Source organism: Lemur catta, chromosome 10 (assembly GCF_020740605.2).
Source record: "Lemur catta isolate mLemCat1 chromosome 10, mLemCat1.pri, whole genome shotgun sequence".
Taxonomy (NCBI): Eukaryota; Metazoa; Chordata; class Mammalia; order Primates; family Lemuridae; genus Lemur; species Lemur catta.
In genome coordinates, this window is record NC_059137.1 from 59,461,299 (window position 1) to 59,468,000 (window position 6,702).

Below are 6,702 nucleotides of genomic sequence, written 5' to 3' on the forward strand. Positions count from 1 at the left end.
CCCAGTGAGAGAGAGAGAATAGGGACTTCTTTCATTTCCTAAGCACTGCACATCTTGGTGGCCCAGGTTCCCCCTCCAAGATGTCACAGAAAACAGAGCATGTTTGAATCTAGATCACAATTACTCTCAAGTGTCTTCACAGTTAAGATAGGCACACATTTCAAAAGCTGGCCTAGGGGCCCCCTCTCTCTTCCATGCACACACACTCACACACACTTGCATGCAGTGGGAACACTGTTCAGCTGCTGGGCTTGGCTGGCTCATGTCAGGTACTGCACCACGAAGAACATGACCACACAGGTAAGCAGCATCCCACCGATCATAAAGTACTTGTCCTGGAAAGCCCGCTTTTCAATGAGCTGCATCACTGTGTTGGACAAACCCACCGTGTTGGCAATGTCAAGGATCTTCTTCTGAGTCCCCTTCAAAATCAGTCTCTGGGCCCTCAGTCCCTCCAGAATACTGTGCCCACCTCTAATGAGGTAATCCATGCCGTGGTGAACTTTCTGGAGGGAGGAGTTAAACTGCAGTGATTCATCCATTGGTATGGTGGTGTCAGAGTCATTAGTGGTGAAGGGCGAGAGAGAAGCTCCTCTTGCTGTCTCTCCTGCTGCTCCCTTGCATAGAGCTGTTGCTGGAAGTTTCTTAGGGCAGTCTGCAGGTGCTGGACATCATACTTTCACTGGTCAACACGAAGTTTCGCATTCTGCCTTTTGTTAGGGGGCTCCTTGCTGGACAAAATCTCCAGATGTTCTAGACAGCTGAATATTTGGTTTATGCTTGCTTGGATTCGTTTTCTACTAAGTGCAGAGACTGCTTGTCTGCCGTCTCCAGGTGTCCCATGTGAGACTGGACCTCGTGGACCTGCTTGTGGGTTTGCTGGTACAGCGCCTCCATCTTGCTGGCTGCCCCAGACCTGGCTCTGGCTCCGGCTCCCTCAAAACACGTCCTCACACCCAACCTACTCTTTCTAGAGAAATGACCCTTAGGAAAGGAATTCTCTTGGCCCAAGTTTTCTATGATAGAGACTTTGACAATTTAACATTCAGATTTCTTAAAACAAATTAAAGCTAGTTGTTTGAAAAGTCTAAATGCATCTTAGCAGTAGGGGTAGATGCTCTGAGGCACACCAAGTAGGTTTTATTCACAGAGTTAAAGATTTGGAATTAACTCAGGGAACTCAGATCCTGGGCTATAATATTAAACAATTTCAGAGTGGCAACCTCCTCTTGGTTGTTACGTAAGTCACTTTGCCATTAAACTGAATTTAAATAAACCTAAAGCCATGTAGATGATGGAATTTGTTCTTTAAAAACCATGTCTCTAATAAGTCAATGATGTTAAAACCTGAATTTGTAATAAGTAGGAGGTAATGCCTATTATCCCCTAAACAACCACAAACAACCATTTCTCTCTGGATAGCAGAAGACCAGAGTTAGTTTATTAACTCCTTTAGAGGTTCAGGGACTTAATCCACCTTGACTAAATTGCGAGGTACCTACCCAATACCTTGCGGAAGAAGAGTGGGTAGATATTTATTGGATTTTCTTGCTGTTTTGTCAAGTCAAGGGTATGGTACCCAGCTATAAAGGAAGATGAATGCTGGGGTAAATGCTTTTTGAATTTTCCTTGCCAAGCTAGGGCCCTAGGACATTGAGTTGGCCTAGAGAGCCAGGGCTTGCCTGCTGGAGTTAATGGACGTCAGGAAGAGGATGCTCAGGGGTCAGGGCAGAGTTGAAACCTGGAGACTACCTAGGAGGCTGAAGTAGGGGTCCTATTACAAGGTGCCTGAGGTTTCCATCTGTGAGTCAGTCAGGAACTGTTAAATGCCCCAGCCATCTCAGAGAGAAGCATGGGAAAAAATATATGTGAGCATCAGTCTGAAAATTCAGGGCTCCTCTGAACCAGACATTTGGTGAGGGAATCATCGCTTGGGGAACAAAGTGTTGGTATCGAGAGGGTCTCTTAGTGAAGTTCGACAGAGAAGGGAGCTAACATTTAATGATGCTTTCTTATATACATCTTCTCATTTGACATGATCAGCATCCCTCCAGAAGTTAAGAAATGTTTCAAACAAAAGGCAAAAGTAAGTAAGTAAATAAATAAATGAAAGGCATCAAAAGGCACTAGCTTTATAAGGCTTACTTTTTATCTATAGTATGGGATGTTCTAGAGAATTAGCTGATATCAGATAATGGTATGTATCAGACACTATATGAATGTCCTGACAAAAACTCTCTTTGACGCAACTGAGCCTCCTCTGAGAACTCTTCTGGACCAGGCCTCAGCCTTGGCCCATAAGGGCTGCAGCCTCTCAGCACAAAAGATTTTGTTCATCTCCCGGGACCCTCCCCTATCAACAAACATACACTAAGCTTGAACAAACTCTAGTGTAGTTTCTATAGCTCAAGTGCATATCCTGGGGTGACCTATACTCCTCGCCCCTTTAAGTTCCTACTTGGAAAAGTTCAATGCTGCCAAAAGAATTTACTGTTTGTTTCAGTCAACACCTGAAAATAGGGCCCCAATCTCCCAGTCTCGTCGGGAGGAGCCTAACTTAGATAAGTACCAGTTGGCAAACTCAGATGGCCTAATCACATTGACCACCCCCCTACCTGATTTTGTAATTTCTTACTTCTCTGACTCTGCTCAAGCCTCAGCTCCTTCCTCCTCCCTACTTCTACCTTTAAAATGCCCAGTCACCTGTCACTTCTACACGGATTGAAGTTGAGCTCTGTTTACACTGGACTCTCTTCCCTACTGCAGGTGTTACTGAGTAAAATCTGTCTTTACTACCTCTAACTAGTGCGTCTGGCTTTGTTTCTCTTTGACAGTTTTCATAATAAGTTTGTATGGCTCTAGTTGTGAGATAACGTTTTCCCCTCATTTGTCTAGTGGCTATGCCACACCTAGCTTCACAAGTCCATTAAGCCCATGGGTTCCATGGTTCTCAGATGCTCGTGGCAGGAACTCTAGTCTGATCCAAGTGCAGGGGCATTATGCCATGTGGGACAAACTGGACTAAAGAGAGATAGGAAGGAATCTAGCAGATAAATTGCCCACCCTTCTCCTGGACAGAAGATTTCAAGACACAGTGGCTCATGTAGCCTTTCTTGAGAGGGCCCATGACACTGAACAATGAGTTGTGTGCCTTATAAAGCTGTGGTCAGCTTAGGAATGACGATTTTGTGTGTTTGCCTTTTTCCCTTGTCTGCCTTACTTTTCTTTTTTCCTTACTCTTGCTTCCCTGGGATTGCACTCCCCTCCCCCAATAAAACAGTAGCACAAAAGCTTTGCCTCAGGCTCTGTTTTTTAGATAACTGAGGCTAAGAAAATGGATTCCAGGATTAGCCCTAAAAATCAAACTCTCAGGATGGGATTTCGATTGCCTATTGACGAAAGGCAATAAAGATCCTATTGCCGGTGGTAAGTGGGGCCATAATGACTCCTTGCAGTGAGATCACAATTAATGAAGCTTTCGCCTGTAGTTATTGGGAGGAGATACAAGGCAGAAAGCAAGGCATTGGGAGATCAATATGTGGAAAATGATAATTATAAGGCTCTGACATGGGGGGCTGATTTTTATTTTAGAAAATGGTAGACTCAGGACAGCTAATTGCTAACTTAAGAGATCCTCTAAAAACCAGAGGTCTCAGTGGCAGTCTGGCCTCAGGGTAGAACAAGTTGAAAATTAGATCCAGATTCTAATTATAAGGACAGTAAAGATGTAAACGAAATTAAATTTGCAGCTTCAATGAATACATTGCCTTAAAGCCAGGGCCCAGTTAATGAAGAGGGCACAAAGACCTGGGATGAGAATATTTGAATGAATAAACCTAAGAATCCTGAACTGAAAATTCCCCTAGTTGTTTTCTGGGACAGTGGAATCCACCTGCTGCCCCTTGCCAAAGCGTAATAGCTTCCCCTTGCCTAGAGGCTGTGCAATAGCCCCACCTGAAGTGGGTGCCTAACAAGATGGTACTTATTTTCCTTAAAAGAGACCTCCACCACACCTGATTGTTTCCAGGCCCATAACCAGGATCATACCTCAGCACAGCCTGAGAATGAAGGTACAGTCCTTGTTCAGGGAAGAAATAGCTTACCTATCGAACAAATGATGGAATTTGACCATTATATGCCATCAGGAAACTGGTGAACATGTGTAAGAGTAGATTTTGAGGATATCATATCAGGGGAAGACTATAAGACTGGACAGGGGAGAATCCACTAATGTGGGATATTTGTCCACTACTCGGGGATTCAATGTTCCGGGACTGAGAGCTGGCTTAAATGCACTATCAGGTTGGCTCCTTGAAGCTTGCACATGATGATGGCCGAGGCAGCGGTCCCCAACATTTTTGGCATTATGGACCGGTTTCATGGAAATCAATTTTTCCACGAACACAGGGGGAGCTGAGATGGTGATGCAAGCGAAGGGGAGCAACTGTAAATACAGACGAAGCTTCGCTCCCTTTCCCTGCTCCCCCCCCCAACTCGCCTCCTGTTGCTGTGAAGCACCCCAGTTCCTAAGTTTCATGGAAAACAATTTTTCCCCCCACGGGATGAGGGGGATGGGGCAGAGCTCTGTGCCTGGTCCCTAACAGGCCATGGACCAGTACCGTTCTGCCACCTAGGGGTTGGGGACCGCAAATAGAGTATGTGAGGTGAAGTTGCCAGACGTCTTGGCATTATTCGGAGCAAAGGGGACATATGGATCAGGGAAGTAGGATGTTAGCATGGATTTATCTGAGAACCCAGTACCACTTTCCTTGGAAGGATCCAAAGAACATTCCCATCTCTAGAGCAAAAGCAAATATACTAGTGCTGGGTACTACTAGTTTCTTTAGGAAGCTTGGAGGTAGCTGTTCTCTCAGGCCATACCTGCAGATATGGCCATGGGATTTGGCTGCCTGATACCAATGAGGATGATGGGGTTCCAGAATGACAGACCAGTGGTGGGACTTAATTCTCAGGTAAGATGGACATAGTTATTGTAATGGGCATCAAAGTCAGAGTGGCAATCAGAGTGCTTTGACCTATGGTAAATCTGTGGCATTTTTAGGGGCAAGATAGATAGGGAACGGACTTGCATGAGTTGTATGATAGAGACTTGAGAGCTGGAAAGCAGAAAGCTGACATCGATGCAATGGAAAAATAACCCAGTTTCAAGAACTACATTGACTTACAGACCCAGAGTCCATGGACTGGAGGGAGATCAAGTCTCCTTGGGAGGAAGAACCTGGAAATGTCACCAAAGTAGACATTCTTATGATCCTTCCCTAAAATGACCTTTGGCTATTTGCTAGAATAACTTTTCCAGGGGAAAGTGTAATAACCAGGCTTTTAAAATCTGTTAGCTATGGATTCTGAGCTGGCACTGATATAAGGAGACCCAAAATGCCATCCTGGTCCTCCGGTTAGAATAGGAGTTATGGTAGCCAGATGATAAATGGAGTTTTAGTTTAAATTCAATTCACAGCAGAATCAAGAAGTCAGCAGACCTGTCCTGTAGTTACTTCCCTAGTCCTTGAATATATAAGTAGAATAAGTATCAGGTGGAGTAAATAACAAAACTCTTACATGAGTTCCCTTTACTGTGTGGATTAAGGGCTGTTATTTTCAGAAGAGCCAACTGGAAGTACCAGAAACTGATCCCACCCCCACCCCCAGTCAAGAACATAGATTAAAAACAATACCTTGCCCCAGAAACAATTAATTGCAGGAATTAACGGATTGCAGGAATTAATGTTGCTATCAGACTTGAAGGGTGTATGCCTGTGAGGTAGGGGTAGGGGGTGGTCCCCATCACACTTCAGTTTACCTCACTGCTTCCCTCAAAACCAGATGGATCCTGGCAGATGATGGTGAGTCAGTCTGGTGGCAGTCCCAGTCATAGCTGTGGGTAGGATATGGTTATTTTTACAGAAGCACATCAATTTGTCCTCTAGCATTTGCCATGCAGGATCAGTTTAATGAATGCTTTTCTTCCAATCCCTATGAGTAGGAAGAATCAAATCTATTTGGCTTTACAGGGCAAGAGCAGCAAGAGTTAATGGCCTATGGGGTAAATTTTACCAATGGGAGAAAGGAGATGGGAAAAAGCTGACATATAAATTGCTTGCCCTTCAGAGTCCAATAATGTCTTTGGAGAGATCCTGCAACACCAGAAACTTATTAAGGTCTCTTTAAAAGGCGTGGCCAGCTCATTAAACCCACAATCTTGTATTACCATTTTCTCTTTTCCTGCTTCGCTTGCATTTTTCCTCTCACTCTTGCCTCCCTGAGACTGAATCTCCAATGAAATATTAACACGAAGTTTGCTTCATGTTCTGTTTTCTGAGAAATCTGAGCTAAGAAAATGACCTTCACACTCTCCTTATCCAACCAGGTTGACAGTAGAAAGAGGAACACAAATATGTAGGTAAGCAGAAGTAAGTTTTGAAAGATAGCGTCTCTCTACTATTTCTATGAAAATTGATAGATTTCTTTTCAAAGTTAACCAGAGATTGCATTTAAAAATGTTTACACAATAGAAATATAAATTTTATTTCCCTCTGTATAACCAGCCAGATGTTTTAGCCCATAAATTAACTTTCTAATTCTTAATACTGTTGGAGGTATAGATTTTTGAATAGCCACATAGCATCTGATTATTTTTATTAACATTTGTCATTTAATATGTGTCAGCAAGCCAGTGTTCAT

General features: G+C 43.7%; 1 pseudogene; it reads right to left on the reverse strand.

Annotated features, from left to right (window-relative positions):
* Positions 1-260: 260 nt before the first annotated feature.
* Positions 261-897, reverse strand: LOC123646651 (annotated as a pseudogene).
* Positions 898-6,702: the final 5,805 nt, after the last annotated feature.